We start from the raw sequence: 8,077 nt of genomic DNA on the forward strand, positions 1-8,077 counted from the left end.
TGACATGTGAAAGGACGAGATGTCACCTAGAGGGGGGGGGGGGGGTGAATAGGCGTTTAAAAAACTCTTACGGATTTAGCTTGTAAGAATGCGGAATTAAACTATGTTTATTCTACAAGCACAAACCCTAAATATGCTAGGCTCACCTAAGTGCAACAACAACAACTAGAGCTAAGCAAGATAGGCACAAGATATATGTAGCACAAGTGATAGCAAGATATATGTACTTAAAGCACGATGGCTATCACAAGGAAAGTAAGCTCGGGTATAGAAATAACCGAGGCACGCGGAGACGAGGATGTATTCCCGTGTTCCCTTCCTTTGCAAGAAGGTACGTCACGTTTGGAGGAGTGGAGGTCCCACGAAGTATTCCCCAACGCCACGAAGGCTCACCCTATTCTCCGAGCCAAACCCACGAAGGATAATGGCCCTTTCCTTATGGTTAGCTTTTCCTCCACTCCGGAGATGGCAAACTCCAAAACCACTTCACAAGCTCCACGAAGGAGAAGTCCGGGCCTCTTCACAATCTTCCTTGAAGAGATCACCGGAGCACCAACCGCCAAGCCAACTAGGAGGTCTCCCTCCAAGAGTAACAAGCTCACGGTCTCTCACTCGAACTAATCGTGGTGGAGAGCTCAACACAATGCAATGATGCAAAGCAAGAACACTAGAGGTGTTCAAATCCTTCACACTCAAATCCCACCAAAGCAACAAATGCTAGGATGAGATTAGAGAGGAAGAACAAAGAGGAAATCAACAAATGACTCCAAGATCTAGATCCAAGGGGTTCCCCTCACTTAGAGGAGAAATGGATTGGTGGGGATTGTAGATCTAGATCTCCTCTCTTAGATCCCTCAAGAATGAGCAAGAATCATGGGTGGAATCAAGAGAGAGGGCAAGTTCTTCAAAGTCAACAATGGAGGAGAGAGAGTGGAAGGACTTATCAGCCCAAGGTGGAAGAAGAGCTATTTATAGCCCAAGCCGAAAAATAACCGTTGGGGAAATGTCCAGCACAGCAAATCGTCGAGGGACCCGGTCAACCGGGCCTGGCACCGAGCCATCCGGCGTAGGGGCCGGTCAGACCGGGCCAGAGACCGGGCCGTCCGGTCCACAGGCCGGTCGACCGGGCGAGTGACCGGAGCGGGTTTTTTGTCACGCAGAACCTGCGCCGGGGAGGCCGGTCCACCGCCCGGTCAGACCGGACGAGGGACCGGACCCGGCCGGTTCAAACCGGACCTCAGGCCGGGCCAGCACCGGGCGAAGCTGGAAACTATTCTGGATAGTGCCCGGTGTGCACCGGTCCTGGGGCCGGTCGGAACCGGGCCAGCCGGTGCCACGGCCGGTCGGCCGGGCCTATGGCCGGCCTGAGGCTAAGCAGCCCTTTTCCATAAAATAGAAAATGCTCCCGAACTCCGATTGAGATGAAACCAATTTTGTTGGAAAGATAACGACGAATAGAACCCCAACAAAAACTGGAAATATGGAGACTCCTCACAGAATATTTTAGATGATTCTAGAGAGGGAGTATCCCACCGTTAGGAAACGGTCAAGTCGTCCAAACTTGAAAACGCAATAGGAGATGCATGCAGATTCCGTTTTCGATGAACTTGGGCTTGTTGTAAAGCTAGCAACAAGCTCAAGAACCTCACAGAGAGAAACACCAAGAAGCAATAGGGATATGCAAAGTATGCAAAGTATTGAGCTCCCTAAGACGATGTGATCAAGTTACCCAACCGAAAGCCCCTCTTGATAGTGCGGCTATCTATCCTATAATCCGGTCTCCCAACAACCACCTTGAGACCGGTAAAAGGAAAACCTAGCAAGGCCATACCTTTGCCTTGCGCATCCCGCTTGATCTTGATGATAACTCTTCAAGCTCCACTCAAGCCGGAATGCCTCACTTGATCATTGTTGCTTCGTGAAGACTCACAAATGCTCCCCCATACACCATGATGTGAAAGCTCCATTGATGCACATCTTCACATGTCCATTATCACCAAATGGACGGCAAGCTCCAAGCATGTGATCTTCTTGAGATGCTCATCTTGAACTTGCCCAACTCAACCTTGATGACGATCACCACTTGATGTCATCCTCTCATGGGCTATATGAGATCTCACTTTTGATGCATGCCCATGGAAAGATACCTAACCCACATAGACAACACAAGCACATATATGATGGGTTAGTTCATAAAGCATAATTGACAAGACTTACCATACCACATGACTTTATGTGGCACATTCTTCATGCTTCATGTGTTGACCAAACTTGAATCTATTCTTCACTCTTTGTATTGGTCAACCTTGTATCTTCTCATGCTCTATCATACTATCTTGAGGTGTACAAAGAATTCTTCATTTGGTTGCATGCTCTAAATCTTAGTCAACCATAGCTCAACTTATGAGACTATCATGACACCGACTTAGAGCCATAACTTGAATTCTTCACTTAGAATCAAGCACTCAAGATCTTGATCATTCATTGCTTATCACATAATCTAGAGCATGGCTAATATTGAGTTCCATATAGAAACTCCATCTCCATTTCTTCTTCTTGATCATATCACATATATGTCTTCAAATCGATGATCTTGATGCCAATACTCAAGGTATATCTTTATCTTCATGGCATCCATACTTGAATCCAACACATGGACTACAAGTAGTACCTATAGAATATTCCTTCATATAAACTCAATGAAAACATTAGTCCATAGGGGTTGTCATTAATTACCAAAACCACACATAGGAGCAATATACCCTTACAACATGTCTAGGTCAGGTTCAAACTAGTAGTACATTGTTCCGTTGAGGGAAATTGCGGACGTGTTCGGTTATTTCACACATTGGAATATAAAAACTAGTAAATAAAATCCTAGATAAAATGGCGGTCGGTTTCACAGTAAATGAGTTGTTAATTGTGAAAATTGCTGCCAGACTTGGAACTTGATGAATAAATTCGAGTTGATAAGTTATAGAAAACTACCGCCAGGCTTGAACTTAATCGATAAAAAATGGTCAACTAGAATATGTGTTCTGTATTAATGTTTATAGTTTAGCTTGGACTGAAATTTTTTAAACGGTTTCAAGTCACAATGTCTATCAAAGTTCCAAGGATAGAGTTTCCTAATGTAGAGTATCAGGGGAGACCAACAGCTACATATTTATATGACGGTCATTGGTCAGTAAATAACGGTGCATAGTGTGTATAAATCACAACAGTCAACAGTGGCACACTCACACCGACCAAAAGACAAGCTAAAATTCCTGCAACGGGAATCTGTAATAGAATACTGAACAAAACTAGGAAACTGCAACAGAGTATTGACATACATAGTGTTGATAAAAGAAATACTACAATGATATAACTGTAGGTGTACGGAAGTGGAAAATACAAGTACCAATTATTTAAACAATATCTGTTGCTGGAAATAAAATGGAATGATAGCCACTAGTGTTACAAGCGCTTGCTGTTTACCTATCTCACAATTCAACAAGGCAACAGCTTTCCTGTGGGCCTCCAGGCGACCTCCAAGTGATCTCTTCCCCGTCAGAACGTGTTGGAAGAATCCTGCAAAGAAGCATCAGATTTATAATTCCACCAGCTTATTCTTGCAGAAAGAATGAAGAATAGGAAAGGATTCCAATAGTGTAGGCATGTTTTTAGATCACAAACCTGAATGCCAACTTATAATTTACAGCTCTCTAATCTCTACGCACAGCATATTTCCATGTCTTCGGTTTCAACAGCTTAGGCCTTCGCGTATCTGCACAAGCTAATCACGTAAAAAGTTACCTTTGAGGAACATATTAAATTAAGGTTAAGGGAATAATTAATTTGCTCCTGTTTTCTGTTGTACTACACTACTACTAGTGAAGTTATTATCATTATCTAACTAGTACATTAAATACTCGCTAACAGTAATTAATAGAGAAGGGCATGCTTACTACCATAACAATGGGCAGCTATGTCCTCCTTCTGAATGATTTCTAGCTGTTGCTGCAGGCCTGTAGGAGCCCTCATAGAAAGGCAGCCTCTAATGCAAATATGTTGGAGAGATGAGTATCCCGAGCGAGATTCCAGAGATGTCAACTCAATGCAGCTGTCAATATTTAGATGCTTCAGGGAAGGGGGAAGATATAGGACCTCTGTTAAGCCATGGCAACTAACTAATGTTAATACTTCTAAGTTCCCTGCCCGTGATGAATCCTCCTGTATACTAGATGACCCTTGATGAATCGACGATGCTGACTGTCCCTGATGAACCCTCCTGCCGAAGATAGATTTGAGATTACTGCAATACGAAATTTCCATTGTCCTGAGAGATGCAGGGACATTGAAGACCTCAACCAAGCTACCACAACTCTCTATCATCATCAGAGACTCTAGACGAGGTAGGAGCTGTCTCGTTTCTGATGACGTTGATGCTTCTGCAGGAGCTTGTGCATATCCAGTCAGATTCTCGCAGTAGCCAATCTGAAGCTTCCTCAAGGATACTAATCCTTGGAACTCCTTTTCTGGCCAGTGGATGAGCGCATCGGACCCCCGAATTGATAAATCTTGAAGGTGTACAAAACATGCACATAACTTTGTTATATCTGACTTAAAGTAGCTTAACTTCAAAATTGACAGAGGAAAATCATGACCGTCCCATTTTTCCTTGCCGTCCAGCACTTCCCTCAAAGCATGCTCTGTTGCTGCCGAGGTTGTTCCTGTATGGTCCTTAAGGCTCCTCAGTGCCAGATTTGTCAATGAAGTCATATGTCTAGCTACCCAGCCAAACAACTCGACCTCACGTCCTTCCATGTTCAATATGCTGAGCTCTGGTGATTTAACTGTTGTTGTCAAACTGGGGCATTCCTAGATTACAGTATTTTGGAGGCTAGGGAAGGCCGCATGTCCTGGTAATGCTGTCAATTTCTCGCACCTATCAATAAATAACTTCTCAAGCAGAGGAAACATTATCTCTTCTCCTTGCATCCCATTATCGATTTCCCACAATCTCTCCAAACAGAAAAGATATTTTAGCGTAAGCTCCTTCAGATTCGGAAATGCAAGGGATTCACCACAGTCATGGCTGAACAACCACTGCAGTCTTCTACAACCAATAATATGTATCTTAACAATGTTTTGTAGCATAGCCATCCAGGTCGGGAAGGTGCTGGGTACATAGTATTTTATCTTAAGAGCATACATCCTATCATGAGGTTTGAGTTTCTCTAGCACTCTTGCATAGTCCCTGCACCTAGTTTCAGAATAATGCAATCCATAGGTCCATTCTAATGTCAATTCTCTTACTTCCTTCTTCATGAGGTTTGCTGCTTTTGCATCTTCTTCCGTCACGTTCTCTAGATGGCAGAGCTCTAGTTGACCACCAAGCTTTAGATTTGTAAGCTCTCCAATACTGCTGCAATCAGAGCCACTACCTGCTACAAAACATGTAAGTGTCTGTAGGGATGTGAGTTTTCTGAGGTCTCTAGTCATCCTCTTCAGTTCTGGACAACCATGAGTGTATAGGTGACGGAGGGCAGTCATATACTTCATCTCTCTCGGAAGATCACCCAGATATTCAAAACGAGAGAGGTTCAGAGTTTGCAGATTGTATAGGAAGTGCTTTGATATGACTTCTTGAGAGGTCTAGATACCTTAGGTGATGTAGATACTTTGGTTTCAATGGAAATGATGATATTCCTTTTAAATGGAGTTCTAATGCTTGCAGAGAGCTGTATTTTGATAGATGCTGCAATGAACTTTCTATCTGACTATCACACAGAAGTGTTTGGATAGCTGGAGAGCTTTTCTGCAGAGAACTATTCAATTTTCTTCCTGGTTCCTTGCATGACATATACAAATGCCGAGCAGTGATTGGAATCCACTCAATCTGACTTGGTTCCTCAATTGTGGCAACAAGTTCAATCTTGCATGGTTCCTCAACTGCGACGGTACACTCCTTTTCCATCACAGACAGTGCAACATCATGCATAAGATCATGGATTTTACATGTTGTTCTCGAATAACACGCCCCATTTTCAATTTCCTCAACCACGGCTTGTATATATTTCACATCCTGAAAGAATGACCTTGCAGCCAGCTCACTGAAGATCTGTTTGCCAATGGTTTCAAGACGAACTTGCTTTTCTTGGTCAATAAAGCCATGTGCAATCCATAGTTGGATCAGCTTGTCCACATCAATCTCGTGGTCTTTGGGAAATATAGCACAAAAAGCAAAGCATTGCTTCATCTGTGGCGGCAATTCATTGTAACTGAGTTTGAGTATGGGTAAGATCCCAGCCTCCGCAGTGCAAATGTTGCTTCGGCTTGATATAGCCCTCCATTCTTCTTCACTGGTCTTGTTACGGAGAATAGAACCCAATGCTCTTGCAGCTAAAGGAGAGCCAGCACATCGCTCCACAATCTCACCAACCATATTCACCAACAAGGCGGGCCTTTCCTCTTCCTTCTTCAAACCACTGAATGTTGTTGTCTCAACTATTTCTTTTATGTATTCTCCTCGGAGAGCTCCGAGATTATAATCTTGAATAGTGCCCATAATTTTTGAAACTCCTTTATCACGGGTTGTTGTCAAGACCACACTTCCCATGCCACCATGTTCAAGGCGGGCCTTGAGCTGTTCCCATTTATGAATCTCTCGTGTCCAGACATCATCCAACACCAGGAGGTACCTTTGCCTGCTCACAAGATTCTGAAGGATATCCAATGGTGTCTTCATCTTCTTGGAAGCAGCTTCTTCTGTATCATCATCCTTCTTTGGAGCCTTCTTATTGGGAGCTGCTTCAACTATACTTTTAGCCAGATTGTCCACATCAAAGCTGTCAGAGACACACACCCATAGCAACAAATCGAAGTGCTTCTGGATTTCTGATTCATTGTAAACAACTTGTGCTAACGTGGTCTTGCCCAGACCTCCCATTCCAACGATGGGAACAACTGTGAGATCTGAATTGTTAGCTTGCGACACTAGTATATCAATAATATTCTTGTTATCTTCGGCTCTCGATCTGCTGGTGATTTTCATCGGATCAAAGATATCATGATTTGTCTGCCGCCACTGGTTGGATACCGGCTGTTGTTGCTGATTTTGAAAGCCAAAGGCATTCATTTCAGTTTCAGTCACAAGGACCTCGATGGCCCGCACAACATTGCGGAGCTTTCTCCCCATCCTGTTACGGAATACAAAATTGTTGTGGGTGGGAAAGAGTTTTACCACATCAAAGCCAAGCTCCTTGCAGTGCCCTTCCTTTTTGGCCTTACGACGAAGCGCCTCGTACTTGAACTCATCAAAGACTTCATTTGCCTCGTAAGACACCTTGTTTATGGCCTCGAGCCAGACTGTCGCCCCTGCTCTCTGGGCTAACCCCTTCTCGGTGTCGGCTGCAGCCTCCTCAGCGCCGGTGATGATGTCCAGGATGGCAGGCAGTCTGCGTTTCAGGATCTCATGTTGCTCCTCCATGCCCTTCATCACCTTGTACTGGTCGAGGAGGCTGTTGGACGCCTTCTGCATCCCGATTTTGACCACTGGTCCGACCACCATGCATATGGTGGCCACCACCGCCATTGGAACACCAAGGGTTCACAAGAACACAGAGAAGCACAAGTGCAGTGCAAGGTGGATAAGAAAATGGTCTGAGCAAGATGCACTTGCTTTGTTGGAGCAAAATGGAAGCAAGTGCAGCTAGTATTGACTTCCAGGGGATGTGTATGTGGATGCTATTAATGGCTTGCATCCACTACCACGAAGGTTGCTACTGCACTAGCACAAGTTCTCCGTAGTAAGATAACACTATATTTGGACAGCTTGATCGATTCTTGAACCAATCTCACCTTCAAACAGGTGATCACGTCTTGATTAGCTGCAACGTAACGTGCCCACACGTTTGATCGAGATAAACAATCACCAACGACGGTTCTTTGTCTAGCAAGTTGTCAAGCTGTTGAGAAACATTCACCGGCTGCAGTGGGAAGTTCAAGATCAGCTACAAGGTAACGTGGCCACATGATCGATCCAGATAAAAACTGATGCACGACGGGATAAAAAAATTCTAGCACTTGCCTT

At 44.2% G+C, this 8,077-nt stretch overlaps 1 pseudogene; it reads right to left on the reverse strand.

The window, feature by feature from the left end:
* Nucleotides 1-3,707: 3,707 nt before the first annotated feature.
* LOC127314629 (putative disease resistance protein RGA4) lies at nucleotides 3,708-7,579 on the reverse strand (annotated as a pseudogene).
* Nucleotides 7,580-8,077: the final 498 nt, after the last annotated feature.

The sequence above is a fragment of the Lolium perenne genome, chromosome 7, assembly GCF_019359855.2.
Source record: "Lolium perenne isolate Kyuss_39 chromosome 7, Kyuss_2.0, whole genome shotgun sequence".
NCBI lineage: Eukaryota > Viridiplantae > Streptophyta > Magnoliopsida > Poales > Poaceae > Lolium > Lolium perenne.